Below are 23680 nucleotides of genomic sequence, written 5' to 3'. Positions count from 1 at the left end.
TTTTACCCAAGCCACCTCAGGCAAGTCAGCTCATCTCTCAAGGTGTCTCTTGTCATCTGTAAGATGGAGGGGTTGGGTTACATGATCTCTGAGGTCCTTACCATCTCTAGACCTATGATTCAATCAGCAATCAACAAGCATTTATTAAGCACTTGCTGTGTGCCAGACCCTGCGAATACAAGGACAAAAATGAAACATTCCCTCACTTTGAGAAACTAATCTTCATTGGGAGAGGTGACCTGCCCATATATAAGCAATACAGAAGAAACACAAACAATTTTTTAATCTATTTTATAATTAATGATCATTGAATTGATTTGGGCTGTACTGGGCTATTTTCTTGCCTCTGGCCCCTGCACAGTCAGCAGAGGGCATCTGATCTACCAGAGAGGGCTGGTCCAAGCCTTGATGACCACAGGCCAAATTTACACGATGAAGTTAGCACAGACTTTTCATTCATGCAGCTTGACTGAGGGCTTCTCCTCCCCTACTCTGACAGTTTGGCACACCCCCAGGCTCTGTTACTCACCAGGGGTCCTTCTGCCTTCCCTGTCACTAGGAGCGAGTACCCTGATGGCTGGAAGTAGGAACAGGAAAAGCTTCTCTGAGGTGTTTCTGTTGCCCACCTGCCAGGTTTTCAACCACCAACGATCATAGCCAATATAGAGGAAACCACTCCCATCAGCCCTTGGAGGAGCCAAGAGCTCAGGCTTTGGCAATAAGTTGGTGGCCCATTTTCCTCTGGCTCCCGTCACTGCTGGAGGTTCTGTACTGGGGGGACCTGTTACCTGTGTGAGAACAGCTGTCCTCTGGAATCATCCTTTTCACATCCTGACCTGTGGCCCTCCCTCCCTCAGGATTCCCACAGTAAAACCCCAAACCTGCTTTCTCATGGTGTGGGCATTGCAGAAATTCCCCAGAGGGAAAGTGTGCAGAGGAGAGGGAAGTAAAGAGAGTCCACTATTGCTTTTCCATATTTTAGTTAGGGGTGAAGTGGAAGGAGTACAGGAGGTAGAAGATGTGGTGTGTGGGCTCTTAGCCAGGTCATACAGTCAGTGGAATATAGCTTTAGAGCCCTTCACCCTGCTCCTATGTCCAATGGATTCGAGGGGTCTTCCTGTAACTCAGACTCTGAAATTAGGGTCTTCTTTTACTAAATAGCAGAAGAGTACCTGCCCATCCTCCCTATTTTCCTCCCAGAGAAGAGAAGGACCTGAGAAGATCTAGGATGGGACAAAATTTAAGAGAGACTCCAAAATGCCTCCAGGGTCAGAAGCTAATAGCCAGTGTCTCCAGTATTTGGAGTCAGAGGCCCTGGCTTCTAGTCCTGTCTCTGCCACTCTGTATCTGTAACCCTGGATAAGTTACTTAGCTGGCTCTCCTTTTGAAGGGGGAAAAGGCACCAGATGAGAGCCCCAGCTTCTCAACCAGAACCATTCCTGAGATTATTGAGATATTTCAGTTCTCTCCCAGGGACTCTCGGAGTCTCAGGGGGTGGGGACCAGGAGCAAGGGAGAAGGAAGGAGGGAGACAAGGGGAGGAGAAACAGGATCCAAGGAGAAGGCACATGGGAAGGAGAGGAGGAGGGAGCTTTAGGTGTTTTTCAGTTCAGTGGTGTTCAGATTTCAATGGTGTTCAGATTGAAATTGTCCTGGGAAAGGTGGTTGTGTTGCTATCATTCTTTGTGAACTATTATACAGGTGAATAAGATGACTGCCATCGAGATTATCTTTCTCATTACAATGAATGATGGAGCTTTTGTCTCACCAGGTATGTTCCTGCATGAATGAATGTATCCAAAAGCTGTAACTCAGCCCTCAGCTCCCCAGGAAAGACGTATATCTACATGAGTTTTTATGGGCTCCTCTTCATCTTTGGGCTCATTCTCAACATCCTGGTCCTGTGGGTCTTTTGCTGTCAGATGAGGAAGTGGACAGAGACACGGGTGTACATGGTCAACCTGGCTGTGGCAGACATCTTCCTGATCCTGCTCTTCCTCATTGTCATCCACATCACCCATGCCAGCTGCCTTGAGGATCTCTCTTGTCAGGTGCCCCAGGCCACCTATCTTGTCAATGCATACATGAGCATCAGCATGTGGTGCTGGTGGTGTGGACCATTACGTGGCCATCAGGTTCCCACTGAAGGCCAAAGTCCTTTGAAGCCCAGGCCGGATGGCCATTGTCTGTGCCCTCCTCTGGGCTGTGATCATTAGTATGCTGGCTTTTTGTATCATATGGCAGATCCAAGATGGCACCTTCTGCTTTTGGAGGAAGCCAGAGATCCACATCTCAGTGGTAATATTCTCTCTGCTGGGCTCTTTTATTCCACTAGGGATCCTGGTCTTCTGTACATTCCAGATTGTGGGCAGCCTATTGAGGGTTCAGAGAAGGGAGATATCCGAGGTCAGATGGATTCGCAAGAGTGTGTCCATAGTGTTGGCCAGCCTGCTTGTGTTTGCCACTTGCTTCTTACCCTTGCACATAACAGTTCTGTTCAACTTCTTCCCGGGATCTAACGACAGACTCAGAAGGGTCTTCAAAATAGTCACCATTACTGCCCACACCAATTGCTGCCTGGAAACCATCTGCTGCTACTTTTTGGCCAGTGAGTTCCAGGAGGTGACTCCTTTCTTCTGCCTCCAATGCAGACAACCCAGACGTATGGCCCCTCAAGACGAGAAGACTTGCACAACCCTAATGTAGCCTGAGGTTCAGTATCCCCAAGCCCAATGATGACATCAACTGGCTTCCATCTTGGGGTGACTCCAAAATCACTTCTCCTGGACTTGTTTTGCTCCCACACAATTACCTCTGAGAAATCTTAGAATAAGCCCCAATGTGTCTATTTTTCTCTCTCTATCAATTTGGAAACCCCAAACTCTTGACTTTGGCATTGCTTAAAAAAAGTCAAACTCTAAGGCTAGAGCTTCCCAGAAATTCCCCTTTCTCTGTCTAGAAGGATGGATTCTAGAACTCTCCTCTCAAGCTGCATGAATGAAGAGTTCAAGCAACTCTTGTGCACTCCGCTATAGAGCAGACATCAGGGGCTCTAGGGGCTGGTTGGTGGGTGATGGGTGATGGGTTGGAATAGTTTGTGCATGAAGACTCTGTGCTTAGCTTTGCTGTCATCTAACTGGTCTGCAGAAAAGGGGAAAGTGCATAGGGATAGACCCTGCAACTGTACCCTATTATTATAGACCCAGAACTGAGGGACGGCTGCCACCTACAACAGTCTGGAGCTGACCTCCTCACACCCATGTTTCACTGAGTTCTTCCTACCATCCTACCCTGCCTCCAGCACTGCCACTGTCCCCTCCCATATCTCTGGGGCCATGCTGTCCTGATCAGTGAGAGCTCACTATGTCTAGCCAACTCCGGCCACTTCACTGACATCTTCCTGGTATACCATTGCACTCATACCCTGGCCTTGCCCCTTTCCAACTCTTGCTGTGGGACTAGTAATTAAATTCACACTATAGCCTCTTCCAGAAAGGGCATGTCACCCTTCCAGGCTTTTTTATAATTATGTCCCCAGTGATTAACACAGTGGTTGGCACATAGTGAATTCTTGGTAAATACTTTTAGTTCATTCACTCATTCATTCATTCACTCACTCACTCATTTATTCACTCATTCATTCATTCACTCACTCACTTATTCATTCATTCACTAACTCACTGATTCATTCATCTCTCCTGGTGCTGACATTCTTAGTTATAAGATCCTTCTGGCTCCAACATTCCAACTCAGACAGGCTGTGTTCTTTGTTCTAAATCAATCAACAAGTGTTTCTTACCCACCAACTAAGTGCTTGGCACACTAGGACAGAGAATGAAGCACATTACCTCCACAGTCCTTGTATGGTCCCTCCTAACTCAGAAGTTCTATATTCTAGTTTTCTTTCAGCTCTGATGTTCTCCCTCTTTCTAGGGCATCCTTCCTTCTAAACTCCTTCCCACTTCAAAAGTTCTCTGCTTTAAGTATGGTTGACCACAGCTCAGTGCTGATCCAATTGGTAACTGTAATTTTAGATCCAGTCCGAGGTGGGCCCACAGCCTCGTACCCTTGTTGCTTGTCCAGTGGTCTGCTCCTTTTCCTTTTCCTGTATGCCTGGATGCTCTGAGGGGCTAGCCTTTTGTTTCTTTCCTGGCAACAAATACTTTTTGCCCAGATGAGCAAACATGAACAGCACTTTTACACAACACTCCCTTCCCCCATCCTGCTCTGACCTCAATCAGATTTAACTTCCTCTTCCAGTCCTTGCTGGTCCTTGTTCATATTATCAGTCACTGAGATTACTGAAGTAATCCATCCCTGTTGTATTGATGCAATGTTGGCTTGAGATTGTCATTATAATAAAGAATGCATCGGTCACTGAGCTACGGCCAACTTATGATCCAAGCAGAAAATGTTAGAACTGGAAAGGTTCTTAGAAAAGAGAGTCCTCCAAATGGAAGGGTCTCTAAGACAAAAACAGACAATCTAGGAACTGACTGAGACTCAGAACATAAAACTTCTGGGACTGGAGGGACCATAGAACAAAGATTGTAGGGGGTAATTCGCTTCATTCACTGTCTTTGTTCCTTCCCCACCCCCAGTGCCTGGTACATAGTAGGTATTTCATAAAATACTTCTTAACTGATTGACTGTCTTAGACCACAGAATGCAGCCTGGCTGGGTTGGAGTAGTATCAGAGAGACCTTAGAACATTGAATGTCAGGGCAGGGAAAGGCTTTGAACATAAGACACAGAATTTCAGAACTGGAGGGAACTTGAAGGTTTGTTTAGGCTGGAGGCCCTTGACCCCCACCCCTGCTTCTACAGATGAGCAGAGATGACACACTTGTGGGCCCACATGGGGTGGGGGGTGTTCCTGAACCTCTCTCACTTCCAGTCCAGTGTTTTTGAAGATACAGGACAGGAAACCTATAGGTGCTGCTGCTGGGACCTTTGTTTCTTGTCTTCTCTGACCTTAGGACATTATAGGATAAGAACTTGATCAGAAATCCTAGGACCTGGGTTCAAATCGTGACTCTTCCCCTGCCTTGGTGGGTTACCTTGGTCAAGTCACTTCATTCTCTGAGTCTCAGTTTTCTCACTTGTAGAACAGGGATAATTTCTCTTCAAGTTCTTCCCTCACATGGCTGTCCTGATTTGAGACAATGGCTGCAAAATGCTTGTAAACAGTCAAGGGCAGCTGTGTTTCCTTTGGCTTGAAATCTAGGCTTCTGCCATCCTGTAGTAGGACAAACCCTGAGTTCTAACCCCAGCTTATCTGCTTAATGCTGTGTGACTTTTGGCAAATCACAGAACATCTCTGGGCCTCACTTTCCCCACTTGTAAATGAGGGGATTGAGCTAGTTGGCCTTTAAGGCTCATTCTAGCTTTTAAATCTAGAACCCTGTGATTCTGCCTTGTGACCCTGGACAAGTCACTTAACTGCCCTGCTCCTCAGTCTCCTCATTTTTGACACGATGGCTAACATGGAAATATATTTTGCCTGACTTCACAGGTATAAGTGATATATAGTTTGCCTTCTCAATGGGGAGGAGAGGGATAGAAGGGAGAGAATTTGGAACTCAAAATTTCAATAAATGTGCGTTAAAAATAAGTCATTAAAAATAATACCGTGCCCCCCTCCCCTGCCCCCCACAGCAGCTCTGTGGGAGGCAGAGAGGAGAGAAGAGGAAGCTGGCGATAGCTTTGAGCTGGGAGTAGGCGTGGCCTCCCTTGGGGGGATATAGCCCTGGGAGGGCAGGCTAGAGGGACTTCCGGCTCCTTTCCCCAGCCCCTTGACCTCAAACTTGGGAAAGCCTTTCCAGAGACGCCGTGACTCAGTTTGGTTCAGTTCAATTCAGTTCTGCTTGGTTTGGTTCAGTCCAGTCCAATTCGGTTCAGTTCAGTTCAGTTCAGTCCAGTTCAGCATATGTATTGTGTCTATGAGGATGTGGTCTGGGAGGCAGGCAGGGCTGTTGTGGATAGAAAGACAGAAACCCAGGAAGACTGGGCTTCCTCTCTCTCTCTCTCTCTCTCTCTCTCTCTCTCTCTCTCTCTCTCTCTCTCTCTCTCTCTCCCACACACACACACACACACACACACTCACACACACGGTGTGGGACCCTGGGCCAGACAACGAATAAATGCAGGCTGGAAAGCTGGGGAGAGCAGAGCAAGAGTACCTGTGTTGGGCCAACGTGGCTGCAGGGAAAGGGAGGGAGAGGAAGAGGAGGAAGAAAAGGAGGAGGAGGAGGAGGACAGGGAAGGGGAGGGGGGAGTGAGGAGAAGGAGGAGGAGGAGGAGAAGGAGGAGGAGGAGGAGGAGGAAGAGGAGATAGACAGATTGGAGAGTCATGAGTGAAGGGAAGCATGGAGGAGCTTCTCCTGAAATGGTTGTTGGGGCAGGTGGTCACAATTCAGGAGGGCAGAGGCTTTGTCCAGGTTTCTAAGGCAGCTGGTGAGGAGGAGGAGAAGAGGGAAGAAGAGGAAGGGGAGATCACAATTCTATGCTGTTCCATTACATTCAGGTCCCACAGTTTGGTCATTGACTCCCCAGCTGATGCCACTTCCTTTGTTTCTAGTGTTTTGCTGCAATAAATATTTTGGGACAAAGGAATCCTTTTCTTCTGTCCCTGGCCTTTTTGGTGGTGGTGGTGGGGGGTGTGCCTAGTAGTGGGGCACTTCTGGGTCAAAAGGTATGCACACTTTTGTACTTCTGAGCACCATCCCAGGCCTGACTGTGACTCTCCTTCACTCACTCTCTGTTGCAGTCACACTGGTCTTCTGACCACTCCTCATACTGGGCTCTCCTTCTTCTGCCTCCATGTTTTGTATAGGCCAGTCTCCAAGCCTATCCCCCTAATTTCCCTGGAGAGCTGGGTGGCACAGTGGATAGAGTGCCAAGTCTAAAGTCAGGAAGACTTGAGTTCAAATCTGGCCTCAGATACATACTAGCTTTGTGACCCTGGGCAAGTCACTTTACCTTGTTGGCCTCAGTTTCCTCATCTGTGAAATGAGCTGAAGAAGGAAATGGCAAACCATTCCAGTATCTCTGCCAAGAAAATCCCAAGGTAGTCATCATGATTTCAGACAAATTTAAAGCTAAAATAGATTTAATCAAAAGAAAAAAAATAGGAAAACTACACTATATGTCAGTCATATTAATCAATATTGTTTTAGATTATTTGAAATAACTAGACAGTCTAAGGTTAGAATATTGCTGTGCTATAGGGAATGATGAATTGGTGGACTTAGAAAAATATGGAAAGACCTGGATCTATGAAAGAAGATGTTATTCACCCTCAGAGAAACAGTATAGTACAGTCATACATAGAAGCACATGATTGTATATGTCCATATATGAGTATGATTATGGATATCTAAGTATACATATGTGTATGTAAGCATATGTATGGATGTGTATATATATATATGTATATATGTTGGTGTGTATATGTGTGTATGAGCTCAATTGTGGCCTTCTTGGGAGGGAGGGAGGGAGGGGGGATAAAGAACAAAGTAAAAAGTGCACAGGAGAGAACAAAAGAAAACGTACAAGGAAACCAAGAAAAGCTGGACAGCTCAGAACACAATGTGTAGTATTTATTGTGTAGGCTTTCTGGAAATGGAACTTTATCGCTGTATATTTTGAATCCTCTCTTACATTCTGCTATGTGCGTGGCAATGCTTTTTTTCTTTTCTTATTTTGTATTTAAGTTTATAATGTTTCTTTTCCTTTTCTTATTATGTCTTTACATTTTAGTATTTGAGTTTAAAATAAATTAATTAAAAAATCTAAAAAAAAAGACCTCAAAAGGGTCACAAAGAATCAGACACAAATGAAGCTACTGAACAACAACATTTCCATAGTTCAGCCCTTTTCTACTGCCCCCAGTTGCCAATGTCCTGGTCCCAGAAATCTCTATGCATTTACCTACCCCCCACCCCCTCCCCCAAAGCAGCCTTTGATCTTTGTCTTTGTATCCCCAGCACTAGGTGCAGTGCTGCAGCCAGTAGGACTCAATGTTTGTCGATTGATGGAACGAGTATGAGATGCTGTGTGGTGCAGTAGAGAGTGCTGGGGAAAAAGCTGTGTTCGAATTCCACCTTTGGGCTCTTAGTGACTCTGGACCAGTCACATCACCCCTTTGAGGCTCAGCTGCCTCGGCTATAAAATAATGGGCTTAGATTCAGTGGCCATGAAGGTCCTTTCCAAGGAGAGGACCCTCTGACTAGGTGTTGTCTGAGGTCCTTCCGTGTCTAAATATGGGATTCTGTGTAGGTCTTGTAGACTTGTCTCTCCTGGGCTCCAGCCAGCTCCACGTTTCCCACACTGATGTCCTGGTATCATCTCCAGTTCACATTTAAAACCAGACTCAGCACTTCTCTTCCCAAACTCAAAGCCTCATGCCCCTTCTTATTCCTTATCCCTGTTTGGGACACTGTCACTACTCCAAGATGCTAATGGTCAGTGATTGATGAGGTTGGCGAAGAGGATGGTGTCAATCAGTAAACATTTATTAAGTGCCTACTATGTGCTAGGCACTGAATTGGGGATACAAGTACAAAAAGATCCAGACAGCCCCTGCCCTTGAGGAACTTATAATTTATTAGGGAAAGACAAAGCACAAAAGAAAGCTAGCTGAAGGGGGGGGGAGGGGCAGAGAAGTACTAATGATGGAAATGTCAGTCACTGAAGACCAAGGGGAGACAACTGACGGTTGGGAGGGAGGATGGTAATGATGTAGACAGTTAAAAGCTCTATTTTCCCAGTTCACATTGACTCTATCTATATCTTGTCCACCCTCTATGCCTAACCTCATCCCCCTGGGTGTTCTGAACAAACTTCAGCTGTGACCAGCTCCTGGCCACCTCCAGCATTTCCCCATATAGGAAATGACTAAATCTGAGCATCAGTGAAAGAGCTCCCCTTCACCCACAGGAAAAAAATCCAAATTGTTAAGCCTGGTATTCAAGGACCTCCACAACCTGATTCCCATCTGCCTCTCCAACCCAGTCTCTGATCTCCTCCATATACTGACATTCCTACTGTCCTGGTCTATTTACTGAATCAGGAATGTGCCACACCCCCATTCATCCTGCTTAATTGTTCTGAGCCTGTATTGGGAATTAAGGTGGAACATTTTCTTTTACTGTTTTAGAATGCTAAATTAATTAAGTGTCTTTGATTGAGCCTCACTAGGTGCAAAGCCCCAGGCCCAAACCCCTATCTACCAGGTGCTAAGCCAATGTGGGTATGAAGCCCTCAGAGCCCTAAGGGGAGTTGCTAAGACCAGAGCCTAAGTTCTGGTGGTCCAAAGACTGTATAAAAAGAGAGAACAGAGCTATTTGCTAGAGGCTATCACTCCTGGAGGAGTGTTGGTGGGGGACTCTGGGCAGCCGTTGTAAGAGCCTCTGGGCTCTTTTGTTGAAGGTTTCTTGGTAACTATGAATTGTATTTGGTCTGTTTATAATGTATGTTTGTAATTTGTTTGTATTTGCTCTGATGTTAGGGTGCTGGCTTTTCCCCCTAAACTCAGTGAATGATATTTGTATGTTGGGTTGAAGTAAGATTGTTAACCCCTTAACGTTACTTTCCTTAGTAAAGCAGATCAAAAAAACCTGTGCTGGCAGCATTCTTGTTGGTTGGGCTTGTGTCAGTCTTTTAGCCCCACAGCAGCTGTGTTGCAACAGAGCCTCAGCTTCTTCGGCGGTAAAATGGGCACAATAAATACCTTCAGATCAAATCGAAACCACAAAGTGCAACATGAATGTCAGTTATCCCCCTCTTCCTGCTCCTTATTAGTATTGTCTCTATAACTGACTCACGGCACTCTACCTTTTGTCCACAATGTCCTCCTTCTTCATGGCCATTTATCCAAATCCTGCCTAACTCAAGCCTCCTGTTCCGCTGGAAGTCTCCAGCAACTGCCCCAGTGCACAGTGACCTCTAACCTTTTCAGAATTTCTGTTGTGGAAATTCCTTGTGGAGTGAGCACTGGGTCAGAAGGAACCAGGCCCAAGCCTTGCGCTGTCATTTATTAGCCGTATGACTCATCCTCCTCTGGGTCTCAGTTTCCTCATTTGTCCAGCTACTAGTCTTGTGACATACCCAGGAATCCATTGTGTGTGTTCTTGTTTTTGGACCTAAACCAGTGGTTTCATCCCTGGTATGGGGATCTCCCAGATCCTGCCAAAGCACATAGTCACTCACTCTGTAACTCAGAGTCTGATTGTTGCCCAGGTGGGAGATGCTCTCACACTTTCCCAGTGACCGATGGAACGAAGCAAGGCTGTGGGGTCACTCCCCTGCTTTTTTAGCATGATGCTTTCAGACGCTTTCAGAAAGGACAAAAACAACATCAAGGCCAGTTATTGCACTGACAGTAAACTATTGAATTTGAAAGGGCTACAAGCCAAGACTAAAGTGGAGGGAGAGTTGGTGCATGACTTTTTGTGTGCAGATGATTGTGCACTCCATGCGGCCTCTGAGGCTGAGATGCAAGAGTGTAGCTCAATTCTTTGCTACTTGTGGTCATTTTGGCCTGACAATTAACACCAAGAAAACAGGTTCTCCACCAGCAAGCAGCTACCACAAATGGAGAGATTTTGAATGCTGTGGATAAGTTCACTTATCTTGATAGGAAGGGACATTTTATTTTTTACCTTTCTGCCACCTTTACCTTTTGACTCAGATAGTTGTGGCTACCCAACCATTGTAGGGGCCCGTAGATCTTAGTGATAATGTTAGGGGGTTAACAATCTTATTTCAATCCAACATACAAATATCATTCACTTAGTTCAGGGGAAAAAGCCAGCACCCTGAACTTCAGAGCACATACAAACAAATTACAAACATACTTAGTATTGACAAGGGACTTGAACTTCATCTTGAGTGGGTCAGAAAAGACTAAATATGGGAGTTGGTAGAATTCCTTTTGAGTCAGGGCTGCTCTCATCAGCTCATCATGTCTTCTAACTACCTTCATCTGTATTTTCTTGGTTGTCCTATGGGCACAGGACACAGGTCAGATCAGCCTGCATCAGCAGGATGCAACAGTTTCTGAACTTCCCACCTGCAGTCACCAGGACCCAGTCATCCAGGCCATGAAAATCCCCAACCATATATGCCCTCCTTTAACACATCACTACCTATGACCCATTAACCATGGTTTGGTCAATGTCAGCCATTCCCCTGGAAACTGTGGCCCTCATCTGCTTGTGGGGGTGGGGGAGACTTATATCTCACCATCTTTATGGTTTCCTATTTTCAAGTCTGTCAGCTCGGTGCCATTGGGTGAGGAGAATGTTTAGTTGCTTACAAAAAGTTGGGCTTACTGGCCCCCACCAGAGTATCAGAGGCTAGCCTGGTGAAAAGAGGTCAGATTTGGCACTTCACTTTGATTTCTGTCCTTCTTCTGGGAAGGCTCTTCTTTCTGTTATTGAATATCTATGGAAACAGAGGCCATAGGAGCTGGCTCATTGTTTCAGCCCACTACCTAATCTCAGAGCATTAAACAGGCTCATCTTTTTCCATTGTACCTCCTGTGTCTTCAGAAAGACAAAGGGCTGGCTCAGTTGCATATGAGTCTTTCCAGGTCTGGTGGATGCTGATGGTTGAATGGCTAGTGAGATGGCAGGGGATGAGCCTGACAGCCCTTTTGTCCTCGTACCACTGTGGCTCAGTCAGCAAATGGGTGAAGCCCTAGATCAGGCAGAGCATGAGCTGCTTAGGGGTGAAAGGCATGGGCTCTTCTATGCCTAGAATAGTCTCCTTCCCAACCCCTGCCTATTAAAAACATAACATCCTTTAAGACTTTCCTCAAACATCACCTTCTCCAGGAGGTTGCTCTGCTCCTACCCTTGGCTGGGGTGGGGTTCCCTGTTTTCAGGCTGGAATTCTTAGCTTTTGTGTGGATTCCTTAGGCAGTCTGATGAAGGTTATGAGCCTCTTTCTCAGAAAAATGTGTTTGAGTGGATAAAATACAATACAGAGAATTATGAAGGAAAACAATTATACTGAAATACAGTTGTTATATATATACATATACTTGTATATATAACGCATATACATAGTTAATAAAGATTTATTAAGTGCTTACTACATGCCAGGCTCTGGGCTAAGCACTGGGGATACAAAGAAAGACCAAGTACAGTCCCTGCCCTCAAAAAGCTCACAATCTGAAGTGTGACAACATGCAAATAACTGTATAAGCAAGCTATAATTGAAGAGAAAGTTCTTGAATAAAGAGGGATCAGGGAAGGCTTCGTGGAGACTAGGGGCTTTAGGTGAGACTTGAAGGGAAGCCAGGAGGCAGGCAACATCACAGCCCCTAGGGTAAGCACCATTCTTTAAGGCTACCTTTTCTTTATTCTGTATTTATCTCATAGGTTCTGATTTTTTATGTTGTCTCCCCTATTAGACTGGGGGCTCCTTGAATAGGGGCTGTTGCTTTTTCTTTGTTTCCCCAGAAGTTAAAGGCACATAGCAAGCGCTTCATGATTGGACTTCCTGGCTGTGTGACCCTGGCAAAGCACTTGACTTTTTAATTTCCCTGGGTAACTCTCCAGACCATCAGGTGCTGATCTTCGTTAATAGAGGCCTTTCCTCCTTAATCCTTAAGGGAGATCCTAACGTCCTTACGTCTTCATTAACATCACAGATGCAGACCCAATCCCCTGTACATCTCCCCTCCCTCATCAGAATAGCACAATGTACTAGGAACTGGGAATGCAACCACAAAATGAAAAATGGTTTTTGACCTCCAGAAACTTATATTCTAAAGGGAGGAAATATTTACACAACCAGTACATTTATATAGACAAAAATAAATACAATATTACTAAAAACAAATAAAATTACTAAATACAGTGTCACTGGGACAGGGGAGGATCATTAATATTTGGAAGAACTAGAAGAATCATGAAGTACTAGAGGACTTTCAGGGGAAGGACGCATGCTCCCTGTCTTGGGACAAAGCCCCCTGTATCACCCTTACTTATGACTGTTTAATAAGATGCCTTTCTCCTGATAATCCAACCAGCACTGGATTTGTAAAAATCATTTTTTTTAATAATCTGCTAATTTGGCAGGTATCACAGAGGACTCTTAAAAATTCTTTTTTTTTTAAATTATTTTTTTCCACTTATATGAAAAACAATTTTTACCATTTGCTTTTTAAAATTTTGAGTTCCAAAGTCTTTCCCTCCCTCCTTCCCTCCTTAAGAAGGCAAGCAATTTGACATAAGTTATGTCTGGCTTTTGATCTGCTCTCACCCCAGGGAGACAGACATTTCCTGCAAATGTTCTAAGTTGTCTTGTGCTTGAAAGTCATTTCACCCCATCCTTCTGTTGGTTCTGCCACTCCAGAGCTCTTTTTGAGGCATTATTTTTAAAATGGAGGGGAATTGGGGAGAGCTCAGGCCAGTCCCTGCCTTTACTCTTCTATAATGTTTGCATCCCCGTAGAATTGATCTTAGAGTTTCAGCTCACATTTGCTGGCTATTTCCAATTCACTATTAGGTACTGAAGAGAGAAAGATCCTGTTGAAGTAGGTGACACTTGATTGATGTTTTAAAAAAGCTAGGGATTCCAAGGGGAGGAGGTGAGAGTGTAAATAACATTCTTAAGATATGGACTCAAGTGTGGGACCCTTGGGTCAAAGGCCTTTGACATCATTTAAATTTTTTAAAATTATATAATATTTTCCCAAAGAGGCCACACCTATCTGCAGCTCCACCAGCAGTGTGGGGTGCACTCAGGAGTTCTGGTGCCTGTGGAGCACGATAGGAGGATGAAGGGGAAGCTCTTGAGGCATCAGGTACGATAAGGGGGGATTAAGCCCTCAGGGGAGGATATGCCACCTTGGCAGGAAGCAGGCTGGTGGCAGGCTAAAGTAGGGGTGACCTAGAAAAAGTCAAGGCCTTGGGGTATTACCCCATTTGGCACTGACCCAGCCTTCACTTTCACTGTACCATGGGTGACTTCATGTCAGCTGCCATCATATTGAGGAAGAGGCAGCCCAATCCCCAGGAAACCAATCTTGTGACCTCGAGTTGCAGCCACAGTTAACAAGGTATCCTAGCCCCTTGTGGGGAGGCAGGGGTGTGACCCATCATCTTCCTTGACTCCAGGATGTGGCTGACAATGTGCCCCAGGAAAGAATTCGACAATCATCAAGTGTAGAAGCCCAGGGCTAGTCAGAGAACCACGAGGTGAAGAAAGACTGCCAAGAGAAGGAAGCATGCCCCCAGATGCTAGGTGTCCTGGGGCAAAACTCTATTTGCCCACCTTTAGTTATGGCCTTGTTTAATAGTATACCTGTTTCCTCACAGTCTAACCAGCATCGAATTTTATTATCATCTTTAACATTCAGCTACTTTATCAGGTATAATATAGGATCTTAGAGTTTTAATAAATATTGACTGGATGTTTCCAGTTCCCTACTGGGCACTGACTAGAAGACAGAGAGGGAAAAACCTTAGTCTATTCCCTGAAGAAGCTCATGGTCTAGTAAGGGAGAAAGAATCCACATACAGAAAGCAAAGGATGAGACAGGTCATTGTAACAGGAAAAAAAAGAGATTTTTTTTTAGTGTCTAATATTTTTCCAACTCAAGCAGGAACCACAACCCCCTCCCCTGGAGACACCTGCTAAACATCAGCAGAGGAGAAATTGGTTTTGGATGGAATCTGTAATTTTGGGCTTGGGGACTTCCTGGTTTCATTTGTATCAAATATTACAGCCTCCTACATGAAGCTGGAATGTAAAGTATAGACACTGGGGGAACAAATCAAACCAGAAAGCAGTGATGTTGGCTGTAAGCTAGGAGGTGAAATGAGCTCTCCAGTTGGGTGGCTTCTTTACCTCACTGTATTCTTTCCATTTTACAGATGAGAAAACTGATTTTGAAAGGTTAAGTAATTGGCTTACGGTCACCTGTCTAGTAAGTGTTACAGACAGGATTTGAATTCAAGTCTTCTTGACTTTGGGCTGAGTACTCTATCTACCATCTACTAAAAGTCATGACTTCTTGAAAATGATAAACTAAAGAAAAAGGGGGTTTCTGTTGTTTATTGGCTGTGTGCCATTGGGCAAGTCAGAGTCAAGAGGCATTTCTTAACCACTTAATGTGCATCAGGCACTGTGCTAAGCTAAACTACCCTCTACAAGAAGCCTTTCTTCCTCCCCTTTAATGATAGTGTTTTCCCTCTGTTGGTTATATCTTGTTCATTCTATTTATAGTTTGTTTGTACATAATTGTTTCCTTGATTGAATTGATAACTCCCTAAGGGCAGGGCATTCTAATTCTGGAGAATTAGAAGGATAATAAGTAACTTAGAAAAAAAGTGGCAAACCTTATCCAAGTAACAGACTTCCAGAAAACTAGAATAGACCAAATAGAAATCAATGACTCCATAAGACAGCAAGACATATTATAAAATAATCAAAAGACTGAAAATAGAAGAAATGTAAGATATTTGATATAAAAAACAACCTGAAAAGCAGGCCAAGGAGAGATAATTTGAGAATATTCAAACTCCCTGAAAGCCACAATTAAAAAAAAAAAGCCTGAGCACTACATTTCAAAAAATCCTAAATGAAAACTAACAAGATCTTTTGGAACCAGAGGGCAAAGTAAAGATAAAAAGAATACACTGAACACTTCCTGAAAGAAACACCAAAAGGAACAGTCCTAGGAATGTCATAGCCGAAGTCCAGAGGTCTCACATCAAAGAAAAATATTTTAAGCATCCAGGAAGAAACTAGGAAATTCAAATATTGTGGAACTACAGTCAGAATTGCACAAGATCTGACAGCTTTTACTTAGAAAAACCAGAGGAGATCTTGGAATACAATATTCCAAAGGCAAAATATACCGGATTAAAATCCTGAATAATTTACCCTGAAAAGTTGAGTAAAATCCTACAGATTATAGATGTCTGATGGAATAGAAGACTTTGAAGCATTTTTGGTGAAAGGATTATAGCTGAATGGGAATTTTGAAATACAAATACAAGGACAGAGAATCTTAGAAAGGTAATTTTATTTGTGCAATTTAGAAGGGGTTGTACGATGTTGTAGTGCTTACAACCTAAGGATGGAAAAGAAACAAGTATCCCTCCAGAACCTTAATGTCTTCAAAGGATATTGAGTTAAATAATCTCTTTAATGGGGGGGGGGGGAGTGGATTGGTTCTTTCCTGAGAGTCTGAGAAGGGAAAAGAGAAATAAAAGGAATACACAAGTATAAAAAATAGGAAGAAGGGAGCAGGACTTGCTATTCCTCATAACTGGGGTGTTTGAGAAGAAGAATATACAATGAGGAAGGAGGGGAGGGAATAATTACAAGCAGGGCAAATTTTCTTAACCTGAAGGGGGAATTAAAATTGGGGGCAGGGGAGAGGAGATAGGAGTGTTCCTTAGGTTGCCTCTTATAGCTGAACAAATTGTATGTGAATGTAATGGATTATTGTTAGGCTGCAAAAAATGATGAAAGGGACAATTTTAGAGAATCCTGAACTGACAGCGAGTGAAATGAACAGAACCAGGAGAAAAATGCATTCAAGGACAGCAACATTGTAACAAAAAAGCAAGGGGGAGGCTGAGAAACTCTGATCATATTTCTAGAGGACCAAGGAGCAAAGAGAAACATTTCTGGATGTGGCCACTGTGTGGATTTTTTTTTGTTTGTTTGACTCTGCTTATTTGTTACAAGGGTGTTTTTTCCCCCTCTAACTTCATCTCCATTAACTGGAAGGGGAGTGTTCAGGTTGTGTATGGGGGAGGGGAAGGAGGTTAGCAATGGTGACACCAGAAAAAAGAAGGGCATGGAAATATTTCTTTAGAATGAACAGAAGAGAAGACGAGGAAGTTCAGGAGGAGGCACAGACAAGTAGAGTTTTGAAAGTAACTTGTGGAATTATTTACTTGGAAAAAGGAAATTTGTATGGTATGAAGAACCACTGTTGCAAAACGGATCCTCTTTTTGGGGTTCTGCAGGAGTGGAAATATTCTTTTTTGGTGATGTTTAAGTTCAGAATTCTTTAAAATGCTAAGCAGAGGAGTTTACATTTGATCATGGAGATAATAGGGAATCCTACGATTTCAGTGTGCCAGGGAACAACACAGTCAGACCTATGCTTGAGCAAAATCACCTTGGGAGCTGTGTAGAGGCAGGGAGGCAGGGAGGCCATTTAAGAGTCAAGATGTAATGAAGGACTGGACTAGAGGTGTGGCTATGTGAGTAGAGAAAAGGGAACCTATACAAGAGAGATAGTGAAAGCAGAAATAACAGATTGGATGTGTGGCATGGGAGAGAGGAAGGAGTCCAGAATGGGTCTGAGTTGTTTGAGTCTAGGTGACTGGAAGAATGCTGATGCAGTCTACAGGAATAAGGAAGTTCAGGAGGAGGGAAGCTGGGAGGGGGAATAGGGGAAGAAAGGGAGAAACAGGCAAATCATTCAACCTCCCTGGGGTTCTGAAAAATGACAGGGTTGGGTGGGATGAGCTCTAACACTCCTGATTCCCCTCCTTCTGCTTCTCTGTTTCCTTCTCCTCCTTCTCTTCTTTCTCTTTCTCCTCCTTCTCCTTTTGCTCCACTATTTCCTTTTCTTCCTTCCCATCTTTCTCCTTTTCCTCCTTCTCTTTCTCCTCCCTCTTCTCCTTCTTTTCTATTTCTTTCTTCTTTTCCTTCTGCTTCTCTATTTCCTTTTCCTCCTTCCCCTCTTTCTCCTTCTCCCTCTTCTCCTTCTTTTCTATTTCTTTCTTCTTTTCCTTCTGCTTCTCTATTTCCTTTTCCTCCTTCCCCTCTTTCTCCTTCTCCCTCTTCTCCTTCTCCTTTTCTATTTTCTTTTCCTCCTTCTCTTTCTCCTTCCTCATCTCCCCCTCTTTCTCTTCTACTTCCTTCTCCCCTTTTTCCTTCTTCCTCTTCTCCTTCTGCTTCTCTATTTCATTTTCTTCCTTCCCCTATTTCTCTTTCTCCCTCTTCTCCTCCTTCTCCTTATGCTTTTCTATTTTCTTTTCCTCCTTCTCCTTCCTCTTCTCCTTCTTCTTCTCCTTCTCTTTCTGTTCTACTCCCTTCTCTTCTTTTTCTTTCCCCTCCTCCTGCTTCTCTATTTCCTTTTCCTCCTTCGCCTCTTTCTCCTTTTCTTCTTCTCTTTCTCCTTCTGCTTCTCTATTTCCTTCTCCTCCTTCTCCATCTCCATCTCCTTCTCCCTATGCCCTGATGCTCACTACTTTTCCCAGCTCCCACTCCTGACAGTCTAGTTGTGGTTTTGAGGCTTAGAAAGGTCTCTGCTAAATGTTTCCATCTGGACTTCAAGCTCTCTGAGAGCAGGAGCCCTATGCTACATTGGCAGAGGGCAGGGAACTGCAGAACAATCATAGGGCATCTTTGGTTCTTCCTAACTCCAAATGCTCCACCCTTTCTCACAAAACACATTCTTTCTCCTTCGTCATCACTGCAACATGGCAGCCGAAAAAGGTACCACAATCTTGGGCTGCATCATCCTGGGGCATGGCTCTGTGGCTGGAAAGGACCTGAGAGGCCTTCTGATTGAACTAACTCTTTCATTTTTCAGAAAAGTTATCTGAGGCCCAGGGAGGTTATTCAACTATCCTAAGGTCACATAGGTGGTGTAATAGGTAAGATTTGAACCCAGGGGCTCTTCCTCTTGAGCTGAGGCACTCTCTTCCCTTCCTCCCTTAAGCACAGCTTCCAGGAGTAAAGGTGATGGGTACTCCGTCCTCTGCCCTGGTCAGAGTTTATCTGGAAAATGGCATTCAGTTCTGAGTGGCACAATTTAAGAAGGATGTTGACAAGGGGGAGAACAACCCAAGTCCAAGTCATCTGAGAATCATTGTAAGGTACTGAGGATGGTCAGTCTGGGAAGACTCAGGGGGCACACTCAAGCTGTCTTCAAGTATTTGGAGGGCAGTTGTGTAGACGAGGGATCAGCTTTGTTCTGCCTGGTCCAAAGGCAGAGTCAGGCACCATGGGGGGAAGTTAGAAAGAGGCCAGTTGAGGCTGGAGATCAGAACAACTCTCTGTAAGCACTAGAGCCCTCCCCAAGCATCCTCAGCTGCCTCAGGAGGTAAGGACTCCCTCTTCTTGGAGGTTTTCAGGGAATCTCTGGACAGCCACTCTTCAGAGAGCTTGTAAAGCTAGCCCAGCTGGCCTCTGCGCCTCCTTCCAGCTCATCACCATGTTCACCTCTAGTTCCCTGGGAGGCCTTGATGGGAGCCAGGAATGTTTTGGGGAAATTCCCTCGATGGCCCCCTCCTGTTGCCTTTGCTGCTGACTCAGATGGCTTGTGTGCTGTGGTCTTGGAGCTGACTCGGTGACAACTTGTGAAAGTCCTATCAGGAAATGGGTTTATTTTTCAGACTTGCCTAATAGCCAGTGGGTGGGGAACTGTTTAGGCCCCAGGTCTTGGCACACAGGCTCTAGGGGGGTCAACCTCCCTGGTCCCTCAGCCTAGGAATCTGACTCTGAAGGGGCCCCCTGAGCTGGGCCTTGACGGAGGTGGATGGACACCTCCCTCCTGCATGACTTAAGGAACACTCCCCATTAAGGATACTTTAGAAGAGCTATTGTCCAGGACTTATCTGAACTCTTCAGGAACCAGTGGGAATTATTAGACCCCCATCCTCACATGGAGAACATAGAATCATAGAATCAAAGGACCTGAGAGAGCATTGCCTAAGTTTCTTTATTTGTGAAAGAAGGGGTTAGACTAGATGACTTTTGAGGTACCTTGTAGAGCTGAGATCAGGAAGATCTGATTTCAAATCCTACCTCAGACACTTACTAGCTGTGTGACCCTGGGCAAGTCACTTAACTTCCATTTGCCTCAGTTTCCCTATATGTAAAATGAGGATTAAAAACTAGCACCTACTTCTTGGGGTTGTGAGGAAAAACAAGATCATTTTAATAAATACTATAGAAATACTAGCTATTATAACTCTTCATATGACAGCTGAGGAGAATGAAGTCCAGGGCAGGGTAGTAAGGTGCCCCAGGTAGTGAGGACCAGAGCCAGGACGGCAATCCGGGTCTTCCCATTCCACGTATGAGGCTCTAAGCCCTGCCCTTCCATCCATCCCTCAATGACAATGTTCCTCTTCAGAAAAGCGTGCACATATGGCCCCATACCAAAGGATGAACTGTTCTGGGTTCCTAGCAGTCCATGGGCTTTGCCCACCTAATCCAAAAATGTTTAGGATAGACTTGGTCTCTTTAAGAGAAGGGTTGAAACAAATCCTTACTTTGCTACTGTCTTTTCCCCACTTTTTATTCTGAACTTAACAAACATCAATAAAATGACTGCTTTTAGACACATGGTCAAACAGAAAGAGAGGGCTGCATGTAGAACTGAATCTCTCACTCCCAGCCTGCCTTTCTTGACTTTTCTATCATAAAACATCATTAAACTAATATAGTTGGACCATGAGCGGGCTGAACTTAAGAGCTTCTGACACATTGGTCTTTCCGTGGTTATTTGGTGCAACTCAGTGAACATCAATTGAGCACCTACTAAGTGAAAGGCACTAGTCATGTAAGAGGGCATAGGGATGGGCAGCAATGGGTACCCACAAACTAGCCAGTTCAGTTCAATTCAATCAACATTCATTGAGCTCCTGCTCTGTGAGAGAGACAGAGAAAGTGAGAGACAGACAGAGAGGCAAAGAGAGAGAAAGTGAGGGGAGGAGGAAAAAGAAGAAGAAGGAGAAGAAGAAGAAGAAGAAGAAGAAGAAGAAGAGGAAGAAGAAGAAGAAGAAGAAGAAGAAGAAGAAGAAGAAGAAAAGAAGAAGAAGAAGAAGAAGAAGAAACAGAAGAAGAAATAGGAGAAGAAACAGGAGAAGAAGAAGAAACAGAAGAAGAAGGAGGAGGAGGAGGAGAATGAGAAGAAGAAGAAGAAGAAGAAGAAGAAGGAGAAGAAGAAGAAGAAGAAGAAGAAGAAGAAGAAGAAGAAGAGGAAGAAGAAGAAGAAGAAGAAGAAGAAGAAGAAGAAGAAGAAGAAGAAGAAGAAGAAGAAACAGGAGAAGAAACAGGAGAAGAAGAAGAAATAGAAGGAGGAGGAAGAGGAGAAGGAGGAGGAGAAGAAAAGAAGGAGGAGGAAGAGGAAGAAGTGGAAGAAGAAGAAGAAGAAGAAGAAGAAGAAGAAGAAGAAGAAGCAGAAGAAGAAGGAGGAGGAGGAGGAGAATGAGAAGAAGAAGAAGAAGAAGAAGAAGAAGAAGAAGAAGAAGAAGAAGAGGAAGAAGAAGAAGAAGAAGAAGAAGAAGAAGAAGAAGAAGAAGAAGAAGAAGAAGAAGAAGAAGAAGAAGAAATAGGAGAAGAAACAGGAGAAGAAGAAGAAACAGAAGAAGAAGGAGGAGGAAGAGGAGAAGGAGGAGGAGAAGAAAAGGAGGAGGAAGAGGAAGAAGTGGAAGAAGAAGAAGTAGAAGTAGAGGTGGAGGAGGAAGAAGAAGAGGGAGAAGTGGAAGAAGCAGAAACAGAAGCAGAAGAAGAAGAAACAGAAGAAGAGGGAGGAGGAGGAGTAGAATGAGAAGAAGAAGAAGAAGAAGAAGGGGAGGAGGAGAAGGAGGAGGAGGAGGAAGGGAATGGGGGAGGGGGAGGAGGAATATGACCAAGACTATGTCGATGTTCTCTCCTGACTCCTCAAATGATCATGTGTTATGTGTATTCATGTTATATCCCCCTAGTAGAATGTAAACTCTCTGAGGGCAGGGACTACTTTGTTTTTTGTCATTCTATCTCCAGTGCCTAGCACACAGTAGGAGCTTAATGAAGATTTGTTGAGTTGAACTGAATTGGCCCATCTGTGGGTGCCCAGTGAATATCGGTTTCTGCTTATTCCTATTTCCATCTCCCCATATCTTTGTGCATGGTAAGGAGGGCCAGGATGCCTAGGTGCCTAGGACAATGTGTCCCATGTAGAGAAGTTGAGGGGATCATTGCTGGGAGAATTCTGATAAAGTGGAATGGAGGTTCCTTGGAGAGGCTGGTTCTGTGCAGCTGATCACATGGTGCCTGGAAGTCTCTGGGCTTGGCCATGGAGGTGAGCAGAAGGCCTCAGCTGGCTTCCGCCATCTCCTTCAGGTGCCCTCCATGGGTAAGGTTCCTTTCTCACAGAATCTGGTGAGAGACAAAGCTATGAGACCTTGTGACCCGTGAAAGGGTCTCAATCCTCAGCCCCTGTTGTTTGTTCTTTTCCATTTTTAGGTGAAGCAAACTGGCTCCTCCAGCCTTTGAGTCTGACTGCACACTGCCCTTTTCACTGGGCATACAGTAGGTGCTTCATAAATGCTTGTTAGATTAGAAAGGATAATACAAGGTAGTATTGCAGATGGATAGTTGGGTGGGGCGATACGCTGGGACCCACTGGATGTGAAAAGACCCAGAAGAAGGAAGGCGTCCAACAGACTGGGGGGAATTTACAGGAGGACAAGGACAGGAGAGGCACAGGATGAGACATCACAGAGGGGTTGCAATCTGCACCTGTGGAGAGACTGCCCCCACCTTTGGACTTGTGGATCCAGTGAATTGTAAGGGTATGATGAAGCCAAAAAGGAAAGAACCAGACAAAGGATAATTTGGGGAGGGAAAGAATACTCTTCCAGGCCCCAGACAAGGTCAGGGCTGAGTCACCTTAAAGAGAATGTTGGCTCTTGCAGTGTGCCCAGTTCTGGGTCCTACAAGATTCCGTGGGGGAAAAGGGGAAGAGAAGTCACAGCCACTGTCCTCAGCTGGGAAGAAACCAAGCCCTCATTTTTTCAGGCCTTTGAATGTGGGGAGACCTGGCCTTCTGTTTGGGGAGATTCTGGGCCTTCTGTCATGTAGATTAGTCTGAAAGAGGACTTGGCATTTGGGCAGATAATGAGATTACAAATGACCCAAGACTGGCACAGGGGACAGGGGAGCAGACAAAGCCAGGTGTGATTGGAACCCAGCTCCTCAGACTCCATGCCAGGGGCACCACACTGACTCAGGAACCCAGGGTGGAGGTTCTCCTCCACATCACCCGGGCTCCTCCCCTCCTACAGAAGTCGGCCGGTCTTCACTGGCTTCCTCTTGGGCCAAGGCTGCCATGAGGTCCTCTGCTGCCCTCAGGTGGTGATACCATGGTTGTTCTGGGTACCCACAGTTCCTGTCCAGTCCCATCATTTTACAAACAGGGAAACTGAGGCCCATCCCATTAACAGCAGCACACGCAATCATCTACAACAGTAAGCATTTCTCAGATGTGTTTATGTGGTTATGCTCAGCACATGACCCATACCCTTATGGCTTGTTTCTGTTGTTCTTCAACCTTCGTTCTTGAAGAGTACCATCAACAGCAGGAGTGTGACATCTCAAGTTGCCTGTGAGTTGGATTTGAGTGAGCCACAAGGTCAGGAGCCCTGCTCTTTCCTCCAGAGCCATTGGTAGGGTTTAGGATTTTACATATAAAATTGCATTGATATTATAAAGAAGTGGCATGTCATAATTGAAGTGTTCTTAAGTTTTAAGGGAATTATGGGTTCTTAAATTTGACATTCATATGGCTCTATTGTCAATGTGCCCAGAATCATGAGGATTGAGTGGGTTTTCATCACGTAACCTTATTACCGGAAAAAAGCAAATTTAGGAGAGAGCGCTAAATGTACCGAGATCTGTTTTACACAAGATTTTCATAGAAT

General features: G+C 44.7%; 1 pseudogene; it reads left to right on the top strand.

The window, feature by feature from the left end:
- Positions 1-1786: 1786 nt before the first annotated feature.
- On the top strand, positions 1787-2705 carry LOC118856184 (annotated as a pseudogene).
- Positions 2706-23680: the final 20975 nt, after the last annotated feature.

Source organism: Trichosurus vulpecula, chromosome 7 (assembly GCF_011100635.1).
Source record: "Trichosurus vulpecula isolate mTriVul1 chromosome 7, mTriVul1.pri, whole genome shotgun sequence".
NCBI classification, from domain to species: Eukaryota; Metazoa; Chordata; class Mammalia; order Diprotodontia; family Phalangeridae; genus Trichosurus; species Trichosurus vulpecula.
This window is presented reverse-complemented; position numbering and strand designations above follow the sequence as displayed.